This window comes from Bos grunniens, chromosome 10, assembly GCF_055505025.1.
Source record: "Bos grunniens cultivar Pamir isolate PY7600 chromosome 10, Bosgru_T2T1.0, whole genome shotgun sequence".
Lineage (NCBI taxonomy): Eukaryota > Metazoa > Chordata > Mammalia > Artiodactyla > Bovidae > Bos > Bos grunniens.
In genome coordinates, this window is record NC_141174.1 from 33364015 (window position 1) to 33390047 (window position 26033).

A 26033-nucleotide genomic window follows, 5' to 3' on the forward strand; every position below is an offset into this window, starting at 1 on the left:
TGTTCTAGGAATCTGGAGGGGCTTCCCTGGTGGCTCAGTGGTGAAGAATCCACCTGTCAAAGCAGGAGATACAGATTCAATCCCTGGGTCAAGAAGATCCCCTGGAGAAGGAAATAGCAACCCACTCCAATATTCTGGCCTGGGAAATTTCATGGACAGCAGAATCTGGTGGGCTATAGTCCATGGGGTCGCAAAGAGTTGGACATGACTCAGCAACTAAACAAGTCTGAAGGCTGGGTTTGTTTGTTTTCATATTTACATCTTTATAGATGAATCTATGCCCTTTCTGTCACCTTTGCTTCTGAAGCTCACTTCAGATTATTTTCTTCACAAAGTTTTGCTTCCATAGAGACAACAGATGGCTTATTTTCAAAATGTAATTTTGAGTTACTTCAAGTAAGTCTTGAAATAAACTTTTTACTTTTCCATGTCGTCTGTGAAATGGCTTTTATGTGTTAGAAATTCACGTTGGCTTTTATCTGCCTGCATAAGTGTTCTGATGTATGATATTCTGGATGACTCTTTTTGTAGATAGATTTTCCGTCCAATTAAGACAGAGAATTCCATTGCAATCCCATAACCGAACTTAACCTCAGGTAACTTAACTCTACCACTTATATTACCTGTTGCTCTGACAGAAGTTTGTATTTGTAATGCCATCTGGTTACTACAGTTGGAGGAATCAACTTCTGTTTCCAAAGAGTTGTAGGCTCAAAATATTGATTTATAAATCTTAGAATGAAGAACCTGGACATTGAGCAGTATGATTAGACTTTTAGCTTGTCTTAATTACCACTAACCAGAAATTTTCACTCTCACAACATTTTGAGACTAAAATGCTTTTCCTATCATATGAAACATTTTTTGCTGCTAAGTCACTTCAGTCATGTCCGACTCTGTGCGACCCCATAGATGGCAGCCCACCAAGCTCCCCTGTCCCTGGGATTCTCCAGGCAAGAACACTGGAGTAGGTTGCCATTTCCTTCTCCAATGCATGAAAGTGAAAAGTGAAAGGGAAGTCGCTCAGTCGTGTCCGACTCTTAGCGACCCCATGGACTGCAGCCCACCAGGCTCCTCTGTCCATGGGATTTTCCAGGCAAGAGTACTAGAGTGGGGTGCCATTGCCTTCTCCAGAAACATTTTTTACGACATATAAATCATGACTTTAGTGCCCTTATTTTCCTTTAGGTTGTAAAATCTCTTTCAGTGAGTTATTATCAAATGGAACCTGCAATTAAATTATGTCACCACAAAGAGGCAATCTTGCTTCAATCATGACCATAGGAATGCTTGAGTATAGAGGTGACTTTTTTTTTTTGCCTGAGATAAATTTTTTTCCCCTCGTTTTACCATGTTGTCTACCATCTGTTATTTTTTAAAAACTAAAACCAAAATGGAAATTTTAATATCATGAAACTACTATAGCACTAAATTTAAATAAATATAGAGAAGGATTTGAATGTTAGATATAATTTCTTTCTCACTAATCCTATTCAATATTTTTATAAAATTGAATAAAATTATAAAAATACTCAATATTAAATTTTAGTCTAATCCTGGTCTTTGCCTCAGACTTGTGTATGTTGCCTTTTTACATCTCATCTTAAATTTTATCTTGGAAATAAAGCTTTATTCTTGTGGTAATAAAAGACTCCAGGCTTAATGGTTTTAACACCAAGATAATCCCAACATAACATCAAAACTTTCATCAACTGTTTATACACGAATCTCAGGAGACCTGTAAGTTTTCTCTGCTTTTGCCACAAGTGGTAATGATTCCTATATCTTGCAAAGAAATAGGAAGATCCGTAGAACAAAGGCAGTGCTCAAAACTTGGATTTAAGAAAGCTAGGTATTGGGGCTTTTGTCGTGGTCCAGTGATTAAGATTTCAGGTTGGTTAGGACTTCACCTTCCAAAGCAGGGGGTGCCAGTTTGACTTCTGCTCAGGGAGCTAAGATTCCATATGCCTCATGGGCGAAAAGCCAGAACATAGAAACAACAGAAGCAATATTGTAACAAATTTGATAAAGAGTAAGATATAGATATATAAAGCTATTATGTCTCAGGAGCAGTATCTGATTGCCTGAAGTCTTGGCTAAATTGGCTGCTGGATTCATTGGACCCAACTGTATGTCTGCTCCTGACTGCTCTAGGGCGAGAGAGAGAAGAAACTCCACAGGCTGCTTTAACTTCCACAGTACAAGGGCAGTTGTCTGGACTGATCTTCCATCTAAGACCTCTCCTGGTGGGACAAAGGTGATTCCATAAAAGGAATCAGAGGAAATAGTACTTGGTGGTCAAAATGTGGCAGGAATTCATGATAGCTGTGGAGTGTTTAGTAGGAATCTTTGTATGTTATCACCAGAGCATGGAGGCAGGGCTTGGTGCCCGTTTATTCAAGAAGAGGCTGTGAAAAGTAGAAAAGTGACCCTTCTCCTGGGATTCTGATTGCCCAGCTCTCACTTGGACTCTGCTGTGTGTCTTTGAACCAAAAGTCTGAGTGAAATGAAATTTCACTTTCCTCGATGAAATGAAAAAGTAGCATTAAATGACCTCTTCTGTTTTGTCAAGGTCTCCTGTTCTACAAATCTGAGAGAAAATGTCCCTGTTCCAAAAGGCATCTCCCAGTTCTACTTGAAATAAAATGCATTCCCTAAGCAACTCTTCTCATCACTGTTACCACTTCCCCTGAAAGAAGCTACATTCTAAAAAGCTCTGTATCTTTCACTATGCAATAGGACAGTTTCAATCTGAAATTTAACATCCTTTTAAAAGGGTGCTGGTGTCTTATTTGTATCTAGATGTTTGCTCAATTCATAGTTGCAGCTGCAGTGTTTCTTTGACAGACTTGTAAGATAAATATAGATACCTACCACTGCAGAAGCGGGCAGATCTAAATAATGAAACAGGGAGAAATGAAATAAAGCACACTCGTATTGCTACCATTTTTCAGAGATGCCCCTAGCTCAGACAGTGACATTTTTATTAGGCATAGATTATTCACATGAAAGTGTTCCCTGTAAGGAAAAAAATAAAAGTCACCTCCCATATTTCTGTCCAACTAGTGACCTCACTTACAATCTTTGCATCATCTTGGTTGGTATTCAGACTGGAGTTGATCCTAAGAAAAACCATGAAAATATGGTAGATAGCTCTTGCCGTGTGCTCAAGGACACATGTCTGGCCTCCCAGTGCTGGAACAGGGAGGCACACAGAGGCTTCAGCAGGACCTGTTTCACTGGAATAGGTTTTGGAATGACCCTTTCTCCAACTCCTTTTACAGTCTTTCCCTTTCCCTAGGTCCAGAATTGTCCTGTTGTCTTCTCTTCAGCTGCACCCCAAGTTATGATCTTAGGGCAGAAGAACCGAGACATTTTCAAATTATTCTAAAAATGTTGAGTTTGATGAAATTTTCAGTGAAGTTGAAAAAGCATTTTGAGTTTTACCTTCTTTGTATCTGATCATAGTAATTTAATTTGCAGTTTTAATGGATAACTATTTCTAGGCTATGTATTATGTTGTATATTTTGGGGGACTCCAAAACCACTTGTGAGCTTTTTATCGAAATCTGCCTCTCTACACAGTTGGGGAGAGGCATGTTGGGACAAGCTCCATTCTCCAAGTGGTTTGGAAAAATTGCTGTTTAAGATACATACGTGGGAAATGGAAATGACTTGCTTGTAGTCACTAGTCTTTTATCTACTAATTGTTAAGCAATAACATAAAGTAATGTAATGAAGTAAAACTTTAGCCCAAAAACCTTAAAGCAGTGAATTTTGTTTTATTAAACATCCCTTCAAGGTATAAGTTAGGATATGGAGCAGGGAGGAAGGAAGAAAGGAAATTAATTACTTGATACTTTCAAACTTCCTATTAAGGTTGGGATTTGGTTTCTGTACTTTTTTTTTTTTTTTTTTAACGTCACTAGGATTCACTTACATTTAAGACAGAGCCCATGGCCTCTCTGCTAACGGGACTTTTGCTGCCCTCTGCAGCAGGCATAGAAACCATCACACAGTGGTGGTCACCATTCTTCTTCTCTGGGGACAGAACTTCTGCGACTTATACTATGAAATTCTTTTTTTCTTCCATATCCCACAAACTACTGGCTTGCTATCTGATCATTACTCTTTCTCCCTCTCTTAAAAGTACATTCCTGTATTGTGTCTCAGGCACACAGCTGTGCCATCTTGAACTTCTCTTCTATCTCTCCTCCCCTGGCAAACTTCCTAAAGTCTCTTTTGCTGAAACCTGATGCATAGTCTCCCTTCCCACTCCAACTCCTGCTATATCCTCAGTTGTTTGTTGAATATCTACCAAGTGCTAGATGCCAATCTCAGTGGTCATGAGAATGACCCATCCAACCAATTAGCTTCATATTTCCTGGGCTATCTTAACCCTAGAGAGTGTCATCTCAGAGGCATCTCAGCCATTCTATTCCCAGGGCCACATCCTTTCTCTTCTCATTATCAAGACCCCTCCCTTTGGTAAAGAATCCGCCTGCAATATGGGAGACCTGGGTTTGATCCCTGGGTTGGGAAGATCCCTGGAGAAGGGAATGGCAACCCACTCTAGTATTCTTTCCTGGGAAATCCCAAGGACAGAGAAGCCTGGTGGGCTACAGTCGATGAGGTCGCAAAGAGTTGGACACAACTGAGCAACTAACACTATACTAACATTCCCTTCTTAAAGCATAACCCCTTCATTCCACTCTTTGGCAACAATACCTTATTCCTTTAATTTCATGGAGATCCAGACCCCTATTGTTTCTCCCAGGTCATCATTAAGGGATGATATAATTTACTGTCCAACAGGAATCTTTTGCAGTTGAAAGTGGGCACTACAATAACCACGCTAGGATGTTCCTGGGCAAATAGGAATGCCTGATCACACAAGTATCATATAATGCTGAGTGCTACTCTTCCTTTCCTAGCCAACCTGTGGTTAGCTATCTGAATTCTTTTCTCACCGATCTCCTCCTTTCCTCTTATATTCTTTTGTATATTGGCTAATAAAACCCATGTATTCCTGTTTGCCTTTTCCTCCCCTACAGCTTGACAGGTGGTCTTATCTACAGATTTAGTTCCCTGACTCCTCAAAGCCACTCTTCCACTTTTCTTGTCTTTAGTCATTTTTCTTTATTTAATTCAAAAATACTTGCACACTTTCACTACTCTTAGATTCCCCTACTCAATTTCTGACTCGTTTCCCCCGAAACATGAGCTAGAACCCTCCATTACTGAGAGAACTGAGATCAGCATCTGTAAACTGCCTTACCTTCCCATCCCTTACGTCTCACTATAAGTTTACTTCTAACATGCCTATCCTGGGTCCCTTAACACTCAAAAATGTGGTTTTGTTCTATTGCTCGGCCACCTGTGGGTTAGATGCTCCTCTTCTGGGCTCACATCAGACCCTGTACGTGGCTCTACCTCTAACCTCCCACGCCGTTTCACAATTACTTGTTTGGGTGTCCTATCCGCTCCAAGTTGGGAACCTCTAGAATGAGAAGACTGTGAGTTACTCATCTCATGAGCCTCAGGGTCTAGCAAGGGCTCTCAGTAGATGTTTGCTGAATGTGTGGATGTACACTGGCAACACCTTTTGTATTTTTTCTTGATGGTCTTAGTTACAAGCAGCAAGAAAAATGCACACTTCAGGGCTATTTATATCCATGGTTCACTGAACTAAACAGAGGCTATATGCTTTCAGTTATAGGCAGAGTCAGCAAATGGTTTCATTCTGTAAAGGGACTGGATTCACAGAGTTCCTGAGTTCAAAGTTTATTTTTAAGACTCTCGATGGAGAAACACATTTTAGCTGCTCTGGCTGAAACTCTTAAAAGAGTAAATAATAACATTACTCAGGACTGGTACTTCTGCTTTGTGCTGTGTTGGGTTCAAAACTCTTTATTTCTGGCCTACTTTGTGGGTACATTTTCAGGTCTATGACCTAAACAACTCTGGAGAAACTCCTTCCTTTGCGATGAATGAGAGAATAATAATATTTTAAAAGATAATCTGATTTTGGTATAAAGAAAGGTTACCAACTTGTCTTTTGACTCTGAATAGGCATATCTTCTCTTCAATGTTAAGTTTATATCCATAAGTGTCATGTATTATATAAAAAGGTGTACTTACTGTCCCTCTATTTAGCGTTTTCTGTGAAACATTTTTCTTTCTGGGTGATACATTTGTGCCTAGTCATTATTTGTAGAAATATTTGTAGATTGGGAATCAGACACTGTCTGTGGCTTTTGAACAGAGAGAAGCAGACCAATTGAGGATGGGGGAAGTGGGGCTACTACAATTTGGTGAAGATTGGGCAACATTTTACAAGTTATATGTTTAAAGGGATTTCCTTTATTCTTATCGAAGAATGATGTTCATTTTTTAACAAAATTTCATAAAATTTAAAATTTTTTAAAAATTAAGCAAACAGCACTTAACACCTCATCCATTCCATTCACTGAGCATATACCATAGTCAGACACCATGCTAGGCATTGTTAAAGGTAGAATGAATAAGAAAGCTCCCTTCCCTTCTTGTGTTCTATAAAGGAAGGCAGCCATGGAGACAGAATTATTGTGTCGTATGATAAATGCAAAGATAGAGATATCTACCCAGTTTGGTGCTGGTACAAAAGAGGAAAACCTTATTTGGTGGGGGGAGATTTGTAGAGAGAATAAAATGTATGATGGTGTAAAGGTGTAAATCAGTATCCAGTGTATTCAGGAACCTACAAGAAATTGGTCATGGCTGGTATGGATGAAGAAGGAGGCATGAGGCTGGCAAGGGAGGAAAAGAGGTATGAGACAGACAGCCTTGTGCATTGTGCTAAGAGCACTTGAAGTTTACAGGCAAGGGAGAGCCATCAGAGGGTTGTAATGGAAAATCTGTGTGTTGAGGAGGGTCATACTGGATATACTGTAGATTACTTGAACGGATGAAGTAATTAGAAGCAGAGAAAAGAGTTGGGAGGGTCTGGCACTTGCCCAGATGATAGATTTTAAAGATTAAACCAAGGTAACAGCTTTGGTGATCAGACAGAGGGATTAGATGACACTTAAGAAGGAGAACAAGCAGAATTTGGTGACTTGATTAAATCTGGGAAAAGGATTAGATGAAGGGAAAGAATTCAGGATTATTTGGGGGGGCTTCTGGCTTGGATCATTACATGAAGAAGTGTGTATGTGGTCCCTGAGAATGAGGAGGTCGTAGGAAATATAAACTTAAAACAACAAAGTATGGGCTTCCCAGGTGGCACTGGTGGTGAAGAACCCGCCTGCCAGTGCAGGAGACGCAAGAGACATGGTTCGATCCCTGGGTCAGGAAGATCCCCTGGAGGAGGACATGGCACCCCACCCCAGTATTCTTGCCTGGAGAATCCCATGGACAGAGGGAGCCTGGTGGGCTATGGTCCAAAGGGTCACAAAGAGTCGGACATAACTGAAGCAACTTAGCACACACACGCAAGCTGTTGATAATCCACAAAGTAGGGAATTGCTACTGTAACCACCTAGCCACAGGTAAGACTATAATATTTTTTAAATCACCCAACAGTAGATTGTAAATAATGTCTTCACTTTTGATAGACATTTAAAAGTTATTTAAAAATTATGAAATATAAATATGTACTTCTTAACAGAAACTAAGGTGTGTCATAGAAATTCCAAGTATTCTTTTTCTACTTAAAAATCTATTTATAAAATCAGTTCAGAAATATAATAAGGAAAGTAATTAAATATAGGGTATAAATTCCCATCTCCATACCCCTACGGCTGGGGAGAATGAAGAGTCAGATACTGTTATAAACCTGGCAATGAGACTTCACATGGAAAATATTATGTGTAAGAAACTACTTTCTTAATATCAATACCTTTAAAAATGCTAGGCTAATATTAACTTGAGCTATTAGATAATGATTCGATTTGAGTTCTTTAAAAGTGAAATTTTACTTTTCACTGCCAGCATATTTCTCTAACCCCTGTTTACTCACGAGTAACACCCTAACATCAGACAGAAGCAAAGGGAAGTGAAGCCCTAATTTAAAGTGACCTTCAGTATAAAGCTGTGCTCGGGGAAAACACTCTGATATTGCAAGACGATGGATGCTGCTCCCTGTTACAGTCATGGTTTGGCTTCAAGATAAGTAGGCTCAGAACCTTGGAATTCAATATCAGGACACAGTCTGAGGAGGAGGCAGGTGCCTCTCGGAAAGTGCAATGAGAAATGTTAGACCCTGGTAAATATTAGATCTTACTGTTCTGTTCAGGACTTTTCACATTTGAGATATTAAAAAAGAGCTGCAGCCTTTCAATATGCAAAAGAGATAGTTGACAGTGATCCAAGATCTAGGATGGAGACTCCATATGCTGTGCTTTGTACCTGTTTCTCTAGGTGAATTCCAGAGTGAGAAACCTGGATTCTTATTTAAAATTAGAAACACAGTACATTTCTTGTCTCTTTTTCCCAGTATTATGGTGAATAAGTGTGAACCAGTTTTTAAACTCTTGATTCTACTGCTGGCTCTAAATTAATTAGATAAGTGTTTTCTAATAGTCCTAGAATAGCTCTGGGGTATATGGATTTGTTTGATCTTCGACTGCTGTATACAGACAGCTTCATAGTCTTCACTTGGGTTTGATGAGTCTGCATTTTCAGACCCTGATTTAGCCTCTGGTGTACATTATGTACAGAAACCTCTATGCCCCCTTTCTAAGACTCTTCTTGACTGTCACTGTAGACATCCCTAAGTCTTGAAGAAAGGCTCATAGAGTCCCATAATCAAATAGTGGTTCCCCAAACATTATGGTGATTCTGGAAGAGTGACTTTTATACCAGTGCATCTGCTATTCAGTCAGTTCAGTTGCTCAGTCATGTCCGACTCTTTGCGACCCCATGAACCACAGCACGCCAGGCCTCCCTGTCCATCGCCAACTCCCAGAGTCCACCCAAACCCATGTCCATCGACTCGGTGATGCCATCCAACCATCTCATCCTCTGTCGTCCCCTTCTCCTCTTGCCCTCAATCTTTCCCAGCATCAGGGTCTTTTCAAATGAGTCAGCTCTTTGCATCAGGTGGCCAAAGTATTGGAGTTTAAGCTTCAACATCAGTCCTTCCAATGAACACCCAGGACTGATCTCCTTTAGAATGGACTGGTTGGATCTCCTTCCAGTCCAAGGGACTCTCAAGAGTCTTCTCCAACACCACAGTTCAAAAGCATCAATTCTTCTGTGCTCAGCTTTTTTTTATAGTCCAACTCTCACATCCATACATGACCTCTGGAAAAACCATAGCCTTGACTAGACAGACCTTTGTTGGCATAGTAATGTCTCTGATTTTTAATATGCATCTGCTATTAGATTGGACCAAATTAAATTATCATAGATCAAAAATAGTCTAATACTGACAGTTTCATCTGATCCAACCTATAGTTTAACTCAGTCATTCTTAACCATTTTTTATCTAACTAGATGAGTGATATTCTCACATCCCTAGCCTTGTCTTTATCCTGCATTTCCCCAACTGAAGGGGAACTTCAGTTCGATCTCCCCATCCAACTCTCAAGCCAAGTAACTGGAAGTTGTCAAAACTCTTTCTCCTTTCTTTTTCCACATTCCACTAATTTCCAAGCCTTACTGATTCCTTTTTTAAATGCCCTTTGAATCCTACTACTTTCCATTATCACCAGTCTCTTGGTTCAAACCAGCATCATTTTTGGTCTACAATAAATGAACCAGGTTTCAAAAGTTTCCCACATCCATTCCTGCGCTCACTGCTCTAACTTTTCTACTGCAGCCAGAGAGATATTTTCATAATCTGGTAATGACTTCACTTCATAAAGCCTTTCAATAATTTCATATTGGCCTTGAGATAAAATCCATATTCTTAATGTGGTTACAAAGTCCTGCATTATCCAGCCCACTTCCCCAGCCTCAGTTTCTTCTCCTTCTCCCATAGCCACACTGGCCTATTTCAACCCCTTAAACATGTGGTGTTCTTTCCAGTGTCTTGGTCTTTGCACATTCTGTTCCATCCTGCTCACTCATCCAGCCAATGCCAATCTTTCAGCACTCAGCTTAAACTTTGTTTCCTCAAAGAAGCCTTCTTTGATTACCTGGGCCCCCTGTCATATGCTCACATGGCATCTGAATGTTGTCTTCATGGGACTCCTCAAACTCGTGAACTCAGAAAATCATCTTTACCATCACTCTGTAAGCTCCTTGAAGGTATGTTACCGAACTCAGGTTCAGCTGCTCGTCCCTCAGACATCCAAAACTGAGAGACAAGTGTTGGGTTAAAGGAAAAATAGCTTTATTGAGGAAGCTGGCAACAGGGGAGAAGCTGGGCTCACTTTCAAAAGCCAATTCCCTGTTGTCAGTCAGGGGGCAAGAATTTTTAAAGGGGAGTTTCAAGGGTGTATAGATGGAGGAAGGTGGCCAGGTGTAGAACAGCACAGTTAACTCAAAATTGGTCATGTGTGGTCTGATCAGCATCCTCTTAAGTACATTAAAACTTCAGTTCTAGAGTTAATTTATTCTCATTTTATTGAGGCCAGTTCTTGAAATTGTGTAAGATGGAACAGGTTTATCTTGACTACAATCTGAACATCACGTAATTAACTTCTTTCACCTGGTAGGGGTTTTGGTCTTTATAAAACAGCCCAAAGGATATAGCTCAGATTATTATCTATAGTCCTTGAGGAGAAACTAAAAGTCTTTGACTTTGTTTAATGGCTAAAGTATTATTAATTTGTCTTGCTTGACCATTTCCCCTTGTTTCCACATTTTCTCATTTCTCTGATTAATTTTAGCCAAAGAATATATTTAATCACTGACAGGAAGCAGGCAGATGACATGGAGGGGAGGGAGTCTGTCATGGGAAGGCACCATTACAGGTAGAGACTATTTCTGTCTTGCTCACTATTGTGTCCTCTGTGTTTGGCACAGGATCTGCCATGTGGCTGATTTTAACATGTATTAAATGAATAAATGACACTTTTATGAACATGTCCAGCATGAGATAAGATTCTTAGTTTTTTTCTATAAAATTCCCATTGCCCTGTTTGTAATTCTATCCTTTTTCTCTCTCTTACTTTAAAGAGAAGACTAAAAGTTAAGCTAGAACAGAAATATTTTTGACAAAACTTAAATGTCCCAATTTTTTATATAGATAGACATAGACATGGTATCTATAATGTGTATATGTAATTACTATCAGTAACCAATTTATTGTGGCAGAGTTCATAGTTGATTCAGCATCTATTAAGGCTGACATGGCCATTGAGAGCAGTTGGTTTAATCTACCTTGAACAGCTCAGCCTTGAAGCACAGACACATTGCCACAGGCATGTCAAGTTTTAGAGATGTTTTCTTTAGTTAAAGATGCCTTCATATACCAGTACTCTTGCCTGAAAAATCCCATGGATGGAGGAGCCTGGTAGGCTGCAGTCCATGGGGTCGCTAAGAGTCGGACACGACTGAGCAACTTCACTTTCACTTTTCACTTTCATGCATTGGAGAAGGAAATGGCAACCCACTCCAGTGTTCTTGCCTGGAGAATCCCAGGGACAGGGGAGTTTGGTGGGCTTCTGTCTATGGGGTCGCACAGAGTTGGACACGACTGAAGCGACTTAGTAGTAGTAGTAGCAGCAGCAGCAGCCTTCATTTAGGGGAAACAGAGTTGAATGGAGCATGAGGCATGTCAGCCATATTTTTGGGCCCTGAGTACATTGCTCTTTGTGTTTGAGTAGGGAGTGTGGGGAAGAGATGAAACGTGGAAAAAGTTGAAGGCAACTCTGTGAACTTCCAGTTGGAGAGAAAAGACTTAACTTTAGCAAATCATTGACCAGAGATGTATTAATATGTCTTTTGCTTCCTGAACATTACTGACCAGAGATGTATCAATATGTCTTTATAGAGGGACACAATTAGCATCCCCTTGTGAAGTTGTTAGAATTTAAAATTGATCAAGGATTCATTATACAACTTATGATTATCATTCACATTTTGTTACATTAGGTTTTTGTTCCAGTTTTGTATATATTATAAACTTGAGTTTATTACCATAAAATTTTCAAAAATGACACGTTGTGAAACTTCTAATTTCTAAAAGAGCCTTCCCACAAAGATCTACCTTGTAGACTATCAGGTAAAATAAAAAGAAAAGGAAATAATATCCAAAGGGCTGAAAAAGAAGTGCAGCCAAAAAGTGTAGTCTCCTTTTCCAGGGGAAAGTGCAGTAAAACATGGTATATATATTTTAAATTTTATTATTTATTTTTGGCTGTGTTGGATCTTCATTGCTATGTGGGCTTTTATCTCTAGTTGATGAGAACAGGGGCTATTCTTGGCAGCGCACAGGCTTCTCATTGCAGTGGCTTCTCTCGTTGCAGAGCACAGGCTCTCCGGTGTGCGGGCTTTAGTAGTTGCGGCACATGGGCTCAATAGTTGCAGTGCCTGGCCTCTAGAGCACAGGCTCAATAGTTGTGGAGCCCGAATTAGTTGTTCCACGGCATGTGGGATCTTCCTGACCCAGGAATCAAAGCTTTGTCTCCTGCACTGGCAGGCAGATTCTTTACCCCTGAGCCACCAGAGATGCCCCAAACACGGTATATTGGTAATAGATGTTCTGTCCCCCGCTATACTGCCTGTCACACTCTAATCAGATATTAGGGCGCTTTTTCAGTAAGACATGTACACAGTTTCAGATAAATACATTAAGTGCAAAAATAGTTGTTAATATTTACTCAAATTGAAGTGTTTCAATATTCACATATATAATAAATCATCAGCCACAGGTATTAGTTTCTGCAAAAAGCGTCCTGGTCAATAATGTATTTTAAGGAAACATCCAGATGAGAAAATAAGAGTGTTTCAGATGGAGTCAGAGTATAACTAAAGGAAAAGATGCCAGAGTCCAAAGGATTTAACTAACGAGAATGCAACACCTTATTTTTGGAGGTATGGTTAAGGGGACCAACAAGGGATGGTGAACCATCCAATCCAGTCAGTGGAAAACTGTTGCAACCCTTTGGCCTGAAGGGGCAAAAAGGAGGAAATGGTGTTGCCAAAATCCTGAGAGAGCTGGAGTAGTGGAGTGGGGCCACTCACCCGGAGCTTGGCGGTGGAGGGATACAGCTCTTCCCATCTCTGCTGGAGCCTCCCATTGTCCAGACCTGGTCAGGAGTCAGCAAGGGAGGGAGACCACATGATAGAGGTCAGCTTTCTGGGATCCTGAGTACAGAAGAGAAAGGCAGAGAGTGGATCTGGGTGGAGTGGGGTCAAAAAAGAACTACACAGATAGCATATAACTAGTGCTAGATTTCATGATAATGTTATCAAAGGCGGGTCCTGCTTCTCGCCCCTTACAAAATCAACCGTTTTTGTTCAGTCACTCTGTGGTGTCTGACTCTTTGTGACCTCATGGACTGCAGCACTCCAAGTCTCCCTGTCCTTCCCTATCTCCCAGAGTTTGCTCATTTGCTCATTGATGTCATCCAACCATCTCATCCTCTGCTGCCCCTTTTTCCTTCTGCCCTCAATCTTTCCCAGCATCAGGGTTGTCTTCAAATGGGTTGTCTCTTCTCATCAGGTGGCCAAAGTATAAGAGCTTCAGCTTCAGCATTAGTCCTTCCAGTGAATATTCAGGGTTTATTTCCTTTAGGATTGACTGGTTTGATCAATTACATATTCACAGATGTCAGTAGAAAGGAAAGGTGCCTTTAATCAGAATGAGGGCAATCTGGGGAGATGGTGAACTCAGCATCCTTCAAAAACCACCTCCGAATATTCTGCTTGGGCGTGGAACTTTTTTTTTTTTTTTGGAACTTTTAATTGGAAGGAGGGAAGTAATCTCAGTTAATCATTGGGATAGGGGGTCAGAGTCATCACCATTTCTCACTGTGTGCAGGCTTGTTTTCAGGCTATTCACTCCTTATGATCTTCCTCTAGAAGTTACCTTGTTCAGCAATTTGGGAGATTATTGAAAGGGAAGCTAAGAAAGAGATCTGGTTATCTGTTAATTACATATTCTTCATTCCTGCTTCTTTGATCTTCAGAAAGAACTAACAGGTTAGGCAAGGTATTGTGTGATTAAAAGATCTGAAAGGTGAGCTTGGACCTAAGATGAGAGTATGGGGGTGCCTATTTTTAAAACTTACAGTATAGCTTTGTTCAAGTGACAAGAAAAGGGGCTTCCTGCCGAGGGAGGCTTCCTATAAAGAGCTGCTCACAATAATAATTGAATATGCATTAAAATATAGCTAATGAGCTTCGCTCGTAGCTCAGTTGGTAAAGAATCTGCCTGCAATGTAGGAGACCTGGGTTTGATCCCTGGGTCGGGAAGATCCCCTAGAGAAGAAAATGGCAATCCACTCTAGTATTCATTCTTGCCTGGAGAATTCCATGGACAGAGGAGCCTGGGAGGCTACAGTCCATGGGGTTGCAAGAGGTGGACATGACTTAGTGACTAAACCATCACCATGCATTTGAGTCAGTTATTTCTTATTTTGCTAAATAAATGAATTGAAGACTTATAATATCTTATAGTTCCTGGCCTTTGAGTTGGGTTGAACTCCTGTAGTATTTTTCTTTCTGAATTTGTGTTTTGTCACTAATAGTTAACATGTATTAGTGTTGTCTTAGTGACAGGCACTGCTTCAGTCCTTTACATATATTAACTCAATAATTCTCAGAACAATTTTATGAGCTAGGTATACTATTGCCTAATTAGTAGGCAATGCAGAACTGTACCTTTTTTTGTCCTTATACTATGTGCTGCTGAGGTGCTCTGGTGACCTTCCCTTGTTGCTACACAGGCCGCTGCCATGCAGGCCTCACTGGGATGAGGCACTAGCCAAGGAGTACTTCTCACTTCTAATCTGCAAGAAGCCCTGTAATAACTGCATGGTGTCAAATGATTGCTAGATTATCATGGTGATCATTTCATAACGTATGCAAGTGTCAAATCACTATGTTGTAGTGAAAAAAGTGTTAAGTCATTCTGATGAGTCCAACTCTTTGTGACTTCATAGACTGTAGCCCGCCTGGCTCTTCTGTCATGGAATTCTCCAGGCAAGTGGGTAGTCATTCCCTTCTCCAGGTGATCTTCCTAACCCAGGGACTGAACCCAGGTCTCCTGCATGGCAGGCTGACTCTTTACTGTCTGAGCCACCAGGGGTTAGATGGTTGCTAGATTATCATGATGATCATTTCATAATGTATGCAAATGTCAAATCACTATGTAGTAAGCCTGAAACAAACATTCTCTGTTAGCGATATTTCAATTGAAAAAAACCCTATTGCTTACCACAATGGAAAACACACACACACACACACACACACACACACACACACACCCACACACCCACCCACCCACCTACCTCTGCTGGGCAATTTGTTTGCAGAATGAGTTTCCTCTGGAGTTTTCCTAGGTAGGGAGTGACTTCAGGATTCAGAATAGGCTCTCTCTCATGCATATAACATCAACAATAAATGAGACGTTTTGGCCGACTTCCGGTGCGAATGCACAAAGGTTCACAGAAGTGAGCTCTTTGCACAGGTATGAGCTCTGTGCACATACATACCTTCGTGTATGTGAAGGGAGAGTATGTCTAACTAATGGTGTAGTCTTCACTTCTCACTTTGGCCTTCTCATGCTTCTTTCTTCTTAATCTGTTCTTTCTTCTGTCCTGTATCCAGAGCAGCAGGAGCTCTGCATCCAGAGTGAGGAGACATTCCTTCTTGTTAAGTGAGGAAATGATATTAAGCCTTGTCAAAATACATGGGAGCAGTAGCTATAGAGTCCTCTATGGAGGAGACCCATCCAACCCTGCAGGCCAGGGCACCTCCTGATATTTTGTGCCAATCTCTGTGACCTTGACCAATTTTCTGGGGTGACTGTCCAGCTGCCATCAGAATCACTGATCTTGCCATTGACTTTTTTGGATACATGTAGAAGCTGAAGCTATAGATGTCAAGGTCCCACATAAATGTTATCAAAACTGGGGCTAGAATCAGGGGTTCTAACTCCTCATTCAGAGGTTTTCCTCTGCCATACTTTCTTTCCACACAGGAAACCACGGAATGGCAGTCAAGATGTCCTGGAAAGTTAGCACACTTGTTCAAGGTCATGCAATGACATTTTGGATGACTACATTTCTTTACATTCAAAAAAAGGATAGTTTTGAATTGTGTGCTGTTCCTCTCCAGTTCCTGTGTGCTGGAGAAAAAGCGAGGAGAAACACTTTGGGATCCGGGTCCTATTGTATGGCCCTTAGATGGCAGCAGTGGACAGTTCCAGCTGGAACCTCAAGGATCTTGGGGAATCAGCAGCTCACGGCGTCATGCCATGGTCCTTTTCCAAAGGATAAGACACAGTCTGCCCTTTTGAAGACGGAAACGAGCCTGTTGAGACACCTGCTTTCAAATTGGCCAAGTGCAAGTGATTAGTAGGAAAGTAGTTTATAAAGGCTTCTCTGTATTTTCAGCTTCTTAGGGTGGTTCTCTTTAGAGTGAACAGCAAAATTTTCCTGAGTAATTTTTGAGGCTAATGCTCGTAAGTGAAAAGGAGTATGAGAGTTGCTTGCTTATGGTCAGCTTAACATCTATGGGAATGAGAAGTGTTGAAGGAGTTGCGTACAGATTCAACTGCTGATTATATGGGGTTGCTCTTTCCATAACAGCTCACCTCTCCCACTGCCTGCCTGTTGACAATTGCCACCACCATTAGCCCCTTGGGCAGAGTAGCTAATGACAGAATCAGGTGGATTACTCACATCTCTTTAGCCACTTGTGAGCAGTTTATCTGAGGATTGATCACATCTTGTCCTGTGCTATTTACCATTTGCATTCGACAGCTTGAAAATTGTCACTTGTTCAGGGTTAAGTAGTAAAGGACACTGATTTAACTTAATTTGCCACCTACTATACTTTCTAATGAGATGGTAAAGGAAGAAGGAAACAGACATTTAAGCCTCTACTATGCACCATTTACTATGCTCTCACTCGCTCTGCTATCTCATTACAATAATGCCATTACCCCCATTTTAGAGATGAGCAAAATGATGCTCAGAGAAGGTTATTTAGCTGGAAGGTTTCAACTGAATTGATTTGAATTGCTCTACTTGACTTCAGAGCTCTAGTTTCCTTTTATTCTGTGCCATCTGCTGCAAAAGAGCAGTTGCTGGTTTGTTTATATCTAGCTATGCAAGGGCAGTATTAATTGTAGCGTGATATAAAGAACATGTGTGTGTGTGTTTAAAAAAAAGTCAGTGTATCCCAACAACTCACAGAAAAGGTAGGATTAGGACTCAGAAAATTATCATCCTCATGGGTTGTGGCATAGTCCGCTGCCATCGTTTTACAGCCAGTAGCATATTACGTATCTTCTTCTTGTGCACCCGAATCTACTCACCCATAAAACAGGGATGAGACTGCGCCAGCTTGGGAATGTTGTGCAGATAAAGTGATTAATAATAGAAAAGCACTTTGAAAAGAGAAAGTGTTCTGCTGATGCTATGCTCTGCTGGTCTAGGACAAATTATTTTGAGATCTCTCTTAGTCTTAAGATGTTTAAATTAGATGAGGGGTTGGCATAGTATTTTTCACTATTTCTGTTAATGTGCACTGTTCTGAAAAAGGGCACAGAACAAACATTTTGATAAAATATAATTGCCAATTGGTAGAATGAGATTTTCTAATTCAATTAAATTAAAGATGACAGAAAGTGCTATGAATTTTTTCACACAAAGACCTGTCATATGGGAGGACATAAACAGTCAAAACTGGTAAGAGAAGATTATTTAAAAATAGAAGAAAGTAAAATTAATGGAATGTACTCAGGTTTGGTACCAGTTTTATGTTAAGTACCCTGTTTCCCAAATAGACCATCCTCTTCAAATTGAGCTCATGGACACAGTTTTGTCCCTTTTGGAGGTTGTTTCATATTTGATCTTCACATTCCTGGAATATTGAAAATAAAATAAATTAGTTGTTCTATACAATTGAACCTTTAATTTTTAAATAAAAATCCCAAACTATGTACAATCAAAAGTTAGCCTTGGAATACAGATTATATTTCATAAATCTTTATAGTTCTTTTTGAAGGGAGCTTTTAGAATAAATAAAACTTGTACACCTTATCTTTATAGTTCCCTGAGTCTAGGGGTCTTTAACACTGAGCAGTCCATTCACTATCAGTTGGTTTGTTTAATGCAAGAAATAGAATTTCTTTAATTTTCCCCCTTCAAATAGGGCTGGAATTTTTATATTTTTTTAAGGTAAGATGACTTCCCTGGAGTGACTTCTCTCTTAGTATGACTAAAGTTATCTGATGCCAAATCTTGATTTGTAAGAAGAATGGCTCAAGCCGTGTACCTTTAAGGCTTGATTAAGTATGGGAGAATATCTGGCCTGGTTTTATGAGCCACATTTTTGTAGCTGAGAGTAACAGATTGTTGGGTTTGGTTGTATTTACTTGCTGAACAGAATTTTTTTGAACATAATGCTATTTGTGTTGGGAGATGGGATCTAATGTGGAAGGATGTTAAGGTAAACTTTTGAAGATCTCTTTAAACTAGACTTCTCACCTCTCTGAAAATGGCCATTTAGGATTTCAGAGTTCAAACATGGAAGTAATTGTTCCCAAATCCTCCATTTGCTGTTGTCATGAACTTAATGCCCCTTTACATCAAATTGGCAAACTTAAGAAACAACATACCTCTTTATATATGTGTGTGTGTGTGTGTGTGTGTGTATAAAACACTTTTCAATTCATTATGTTTTGTTGTTGTTCAGTTGCTAAGTCATGTCTGACTCTTTATGACCCCGTGGACTGCAGCACACCAGGCTCCCTTGTTCCTCATTATGTCCCAGAGTTTGCTCAGATTCATGTCCATTGAGTCAGTGATTCTACCTAACCATCTCTCTGCCACCCCCTTCTCCTTTTGCCTTCAGTCTAAGAATCAGGGTCTTTTCCAATGAATCAGCTTTTAGAATCAGGTGGCCAAAGTATTGGAGCTTCAGCTTCAGCATCAGTCCTTCCAATAAATATTCAAAGTTGATATCCTTTAGGATTGGTTGACGGGTTTGATCTCCTTGTAGTCCAAGGGACTCTTGAGAGTCTTCTCTCCAGCACCACAATTCAAAAGCATCAATTCTTCATTGCTCAACCTTATTTATGGTCCAACTCTCACATCCCTACATGACTAATGGAAAAACCATAGCTTTGATTATATGGACCTTTGTCAGCAAAGTGATATCTCTGTTTTTTGATATGCTCTCTAGGTTTGTCAAAGCTTCTCTTCCAAGGATTGGCAAGCATCTTTTAATTTCATGGCTGCAGTCATTGTCCACAGTGATTTTGGAGCCCAAGAAGATAAAATCTGGCATTGCTTCCACTTTTTCCCTTTTTATTTGCCATGAAGTTATGGGATTGGATGCCATGGTCTTAGTTTTTGAATGCTGACTTTCAAGCCAGCTTTTTCACTCTCCTCTTTCACCCTCATCAAGAGGCTCTTTAATTCCTCTTCACTTTCTGCCATTAAAGTGGTATCATCTGCATATCTGAGGTTGTTAATATTTCTCCTGGCAGTCTTGATTCTACCTTGTGAGTCATTTATCCTGGCATTTCACATGATGTATTCTGCATATAAGTTAAGTAAGCAGGGTGACAACATATAGCCTGGTTCCCAATTTTGAACCAGTCTGTTGTTCCATGCCTGGTTCTAACTGTTGCCTCTTGACCCACATACAGATTTCTCAGGAGACAGATAAGGTGGTCTAGTACTCCCATCTCTTTAGGAATTTTCCGCAGTTCATTAGATATAGTATATAATAAATTAAATATACTCAGATGATAAAGAACCTGCCTGCAATGCAGGAGACCTGGATTCAATCCCTGTGTAGAGAAGATCCGCAAGAGGAAGGCATGGCAATCCACTCCACTATTCTTGCCTGGAGAATTCCATGGTCAGAGAAGTCTGGCAGGCTACAGTCCATGGGGTCACAAAGAGTTTGAGTGACTAACACTTATATATAGAGAGAAATTTATACTTCTAGATACTCAATAGGCTATTAAACATTTTCGTTAAAGAAAAGTCTATATGATCTATACCCACAGAAGATGGATTTACATCTTACTTAAAAGAGCTATAAATACCTAAAGGGCAATTTTCCTTAATCAGTTCATTGATTTTCCAGCTTTAATTAAGATAATTTAAAAACTTGTTCAATGGAGCAGCACAATCTCCTCTGTATTTCTGGTTGGCATCTGCTGTCATCTTTCTGGAATTCATTTGTTAAAGTATCATGTTCATGCTCTGAGATCCTGGAATGAAATCCTTTCTCTGAGTAGCTCTTTGAAACTTGATAGATTAAATTGCCTTCTAATGCTATTATCTACTTGTATCTCAATAAGAATTGTCTTGAAAGATTTTACAAAATACCTTCTAAAATGGTATATTTGCTACTTTTTAGCATAGTTGTGAGTTGGTAATGAATTAAAAATAAAAACTTCCTGGACTTGGGCAGAAACATTAAAAATTTTTAAAAAATACACCCATCCTTCAAAATAGCGATTGTATTTCTATGAATTCATTCTAAGTGAAAGTTGCTCAGTCGTATCCAACTCTTTGCGACCCCGTGGACTATACAGTCCATGGAGTTCTCCAGGCCAGAATACTGGAGTGCGTAGCTATTCCTTTCTCCAGGGGATCTTTCCAACCCAGGGGTCGAACTCAGGTCTCCTGCATTGCAGGCGGAGTCTTTACTAACTGAGCCACAAGGGAAGCCCATGAATTCATTCTAAAGAATAAAACAAAGTTAGTCTAGGTTCCCAACTAACACAATTGACTATATACCATTGTACTGTAATAGGTTTATAATGCTTTTCACACAAATAATACATAAAAAAAAATCAATCACAAGAAATAAAGCCTTCTTAATCTTACAGTACAATATCTTGAAAAGTACAGTAGTACAGTACAACAGCTGGCATACCAGGGATGGCACAGGCGAACAGGCAAGAACAGTTACTGACTAGAGGAGGAAGAAGTGAGAGATGATAGAGCTGAAGGATTGTCAGCAATAGGAGACAGAGGGCAAGCTGCAGTTTTGCTCATGCCTGACATTTTTGGAATGCTCATTTGCATCTTTGAAAGTTCACAACTTGAAGGTTCATACATAGGGGACTTATTGTAATGTAAGTCTCAAGTCAAAGATATGTTTCTACTTTTAGAAGCTTAAAAAAGAAAAAGGCAAATGTTTAATTTACCAAAGCAAGCATTAAAGGGTAATAATAAAAATTAAAAATGAAATTGAGAACAGAGTAGAAGAAATCAATGAAACCAAAGATTGATTCCCTAAAAAGATCAATAAAACTGATAAGCCTCTAGCCAAGCTGACCAAGAAAATAGAAGACAAATTACCAATATCAGGAATGGAAAAGGAGACATTGCTATAGACCCTTGAGACATTAAACAAATAATAAGGCAATACTACAGGTTTATGCCCATTTAGATGAAAATAGACAAATTCTTAGAAAGACATAAACTAACAAAGCTTACAGAGGAGGAAACAGAAAATGTGAGTTGTCTTATATATATTAAATAAATTGAATTCATAGTCAAAAACCTTCTAGGCCCAGATAACTTCACTAGTGAAATCCACTAATAACTTAAGGAATAAATAATACCAGTGCTACACAATCTATCCAAGAAGATAGAGGAGGAAGGAACACTTCTCAGTTCATTTTATAATTCCAGGATCATCCTGACACCATAACCAAAGACATTAAAACAAAACTGCAGGGACTTCCCTGGTGGTCCATTGGTCAAGACTGTGTGTTCCCAATGCAGGGGGCCCGGGTTCAATACCTGGTTAGGGAAATAGATCCCACATGCCGCAAGTAAGACCAAGTGCAGCCAAATAAATAATGTTTAAAAAAAGAAAAGAAAACTACAAACCAACATCATTAATTATTGTTATCGTTCAGTTGCTAAGTCACGTCTGACTTTTTGTTATCCCATGAACTGCAGCATGCCAGGCTTCCTTGTCATTGAAAGTGAAAGTGAAGTCGCTCAGTCGTGTCCGACTCTTTGCGACCCCATCGACTGTAACCTACCAGGCTCCTCTGTCCATGGGATTCTCCAGGCAAGAGTACTGGAGTGGGTTGCCATTTCCTTCTCCAGGGGATCTTCCTGACCCAGGGATCGAACCTGGGTCTCCCGCATTCCAGGCAGATGCTTTAACCGCTGAGCCACCAGGGAAGCCCTGTCATTAGAGGAATATAAATTATTACAACAATGCCAACAGACTAAATAACCTAGATGTAATAAATAGATTCCCAGAAACATTCAACCTAACAAAATGAAATTAAGAAGAAATAGAAAGCCTGAATGATAAATGAGGAGGTTGAACCAATAATCCAAAACCTGCCAGCATGGAAAGCTTAAGAACACATGGCTTCATGAATGAATTCTGTCATTCATTTAAAGAAGAATTAATACCAATTCTTAAACTTTTCCAAAAAACAGGAGAAAGAATACTTCCAAACTTATTTTGTGATGCCAACACTACTCTCATATCAAAGCCAGACAAAGACATAAGAAAACTAGAGGCCAATATCCCTGATGAACATAAATGCAAAAATATTCAGAATACTAGCAAGACAAATTCAATGACACATGAAAAAAATTATTTACTGTGCCCAAATGGTATTTATTCCTGGGATATGAATTTGTTTAAAATATGCAAATCAATTAGTGTGACCATATTAACAGAACAAAAGAAAAAACTCACATGATAACAGATATAGAAGAATGATTTGACAAAATGCTTTTTGTTTATCCACTTATGATAAATTTTCTCAACAATATAGTAATAGAATGAACATATTTCAATATCTAATAAATGCCATATTTCAAAAGCTAACAGCTAACATAATTGGAGAAAAAATGTTTTCCTTCTAAAATTCTGTACAAGGCAAGGATTCCCACTCTTGCTGCTTCTATTCAACATAGTACTAATGTCCTAGCCAGAGCAACAGACAAGAAAAAGAAACAAAAGGCATCTAAATCACAAAGGAAGAAGTAAAAATTATTTCTCTTTGCAGGTAACATTATTATATACATGGAAAACTCTAAAGACTCAATAAAAACAAAAGTGTGTTAGAACTATTAAATGAATTGAGTAAATATTCAGGGTGTGAAAACATACAAAAACCATTCATTCTATACATATACAACAAACTATCTGAAGAAAAATTAAGAAAACAATCCTACTTACAATAGCAACAAAAAGAATAAAATACTTAGGAATAAGCTTAACCAATAAGCTGAAAATTACAAAACATTAATGAAAAAATTAAAGAAGATGCAGATAAATGGAAACACATTCCATCTTCATGAGTTCCAAGGGTTCATGTTGTTAAAATATCCGTACTGCCCAAAGCCACCTACAGATTCATTGTTCAGTTTAGTTGTTCAGTCGTGTCTGACTCTGTGACCCCATGGACTGCAGCATGCCAGGCTTCCCTATCCATCACCAACTCCCGGAACTTACTCAAACTCATGTCCATTGAGTCGGTGATGCCATCCAACCATCTTATCCTCTCTCCTCCCCTTCTCCTTCCGCATTCAATCTTTCTCAGCATCAGGGTCTTTTCCAATGAGTCAGTTCTTCACATCAGGTGGCCAAAGTATTGGAGCTTCAGCTTCAGCATCAGTCCTTCCAGTGAATATTCAGGACTGATTTCCTTTAAAATTGACTGATTGGATCTCCTTGCAGTCCAAGGGACACTCAAGAGTCTCCTCCAACACCACAGTTCAAAAGCATCAATTCTTCGGTGCTCAGCTTTCTTTATACCCAACTCTCACATCCATACCTGACTACTGGAAAAACCATAGCTTTGACTAGACAGACCTTTGTTGGCAAAGTAATGTCTCTGCTTTTTAATATGCTGTCTAGGTTGGTCATAGCTTTTCTTCCAAGGAGCAAGTGTCTTTTAATTTCATGGCTGCAGTCACCATCTGCAGTGATTTTGGAGCCCATGAAAATAAAGTCTCACTGTTTTCATTGTTTCCCCACCTATTAGATTCATTGTAATCCCTATCAAAATTCCAATGGCATCTTTCACAGAAATACAAAAAACAATTCTAAAACTTGTATTAAGCCACAAAAGACCACAATGGCCAAGGCAGTTTTGAACAAGAACACACTTTGAGGCATCACACTTTCTGATTTCAAACTGCTTCACAAATCTACAGTTAAAACCATATGGTGCTGGCATAAAAACAGATATATAGACCAATGAATAGAATAGAGAGCCCAGAAATAAACCCATATTTATATAATCAGCAATCAATATTTCACAAGGGAACCAAGAATACTAAATGGGGAAAGAATAGTCTCTCCCATAAACGGTGTTGGGAAAACTGGGTATTCACAGGCAAAAGAATGAATTTGAACCCCTGTCTTACACAACTCACAAAAATTAATTCAAAATTACTTAAATAGAGCTAAACCTTAAAACTCTTAGAAGAAAGCATAGAGAAAAAGCTGCTTGATATTGGTCTTGGTGATTTTTTTTTGCATATGACACCTAAAACAACAAAAGCAAAATCAACAATTGCAGCTACATCAAACTAAAATCAACTACACAGCAGAAGAAACAATCAATGAAATGGCAACCTATGGAATGGGTGAAACGTATGCAAACTGTATATCTAATGAGGCTGTGCCTGTGAAGGTTGCTCAGTCATGTCCGACTCTTTGCAACCCCATGGAGTGCAGCCTGTTAGGTTCCTCTGTCCATGGGATTCTCCAGGCAGGAATACTGGAGTGGGTAGCTGTTCCCTTCTCCAAGGGATCTTCCCAACCTAGGAATCGAGCCCAGGTCTCCCACATTGCAGGCCGATTCTTCACCATCTGAGCCACCAGGGAAGCCCATATCTAATGAGGTGTTATATCCAAAATATGTGAGGAATTCATACAGCCTAATAGCAAGAAGACAATGCAGTTTAAAAATGGGCAAAGATTATAGATTGGAAGACTCAATGTGAAAGATGTCAGTTCTTCCAAAACTGATTGATTAAATTCTAGGAATTCCTTGTTAAACTCTCAACATTATTTTCAGTGTTTCCAAATGAGAACAAAGTAAAATGTCTATTTACACTGGAATGGATAATTAACTGTGGTGTACTCATACAAAGGAATACTATTCTGTGATAAAAATGAATACAGCTTCACAAAAAGTTTTATGAATCTCACAAACATTACATAGAATGAAAGAAGCAAGGTGTGTTAAAAATGCTATATGATCACATGTATATGGAGTTCAAAAAACAGAATGAGGCAAAACTAAGGTAGAGTTTGGAGGTGTACACTTAGGTCACCAAACCATGGAGAAAACCAAGGATATGGGTTCTCCATGAAGGCAGAAGACCATGTTTGGGAGAGATCATGAGGACAGCTTTTCAGGTGCTCCCAGTGCAATGGCACCCCACTCCAGTACTCTTGCCTGGGAAATCCCATGGACGGAGGAGCCTGGTAGGCTGCAGTCCATGGGGTCGCTGAGTCGGACACGACTGAGTGACTTCACTTTCACTTTTCACTTTCATGCATTGGAGGAGGAAATGGCAACCCACTCCAGTGTTCTTGCCTGGAGAATCCCAGGGACGGGGGAGCCTGGTGGGCTGTGGGGTCGCACAGAGTCAGACACAACTGAAGCAACTTAGCAGCAGCAGCAGCAGCAGTGCTCTGTTTCTTGACCAAGGGAGCAATTACATGGTGCTCATTTTGTTATAAATTATCATTTTGTATCCTTTGTATACTACTTTTCTAAATCTATGTTACATTCTACAATTAAAAAAAAAATTAAAAATGAAGGAGTTGAATTGGATTAAATTCTTTTCCTTCTGAAGTTTGACTCTGGGTTTAAGCATCAAAACTGCATCAGATTTTAAGTTCTTCAAAAAGAACATATATCTGGTCCATGCTAAGATCCCAATTGGAAGTCTGAGCGGGCAGAG

At 39.6% G+C, this 26033-nt stretch overlaps 1 protein-coding gene and 1 non-coding gene across 12 annotated transcripts in view; one reads left to right on the forward strand and one right to left on the reverse strand.

The window, feature by feature from the left end:
- The window catches only part of SLC35F4 (solute carrier family 35 member F4), a 211948-nt gene that overhangs the window by 51078 nt on the left and 134837 nt on the right, over window positions 1–26033 (forward strand). The window contains exon 3 of one of the 11 annotated variants that reach the window (XR_015134317.1): window positions 19291–23141. The exons of 9 other annotated variants lie outside the window; for them this stretch is intronic. The gene's annotated coding sequence lies outside the window, so the exon portion shown is untranslated. Of the gene's footprint in view, window positions 1–8; window positions 12177–19290; window positions 23142–26033 lie in introns of those variants that run through there. One more of the 11 variants, XR_015134314.1, reaches the window with a different exon arrangement.
- On the reverse strand, window positions 22199–22271 carry TRNAS-GGA (transfer RNA serine (anticodon GGA)). Its single transcript has one exon. It is a non-coding gene; the product is annotated as a tRNA-Ser (tRNA).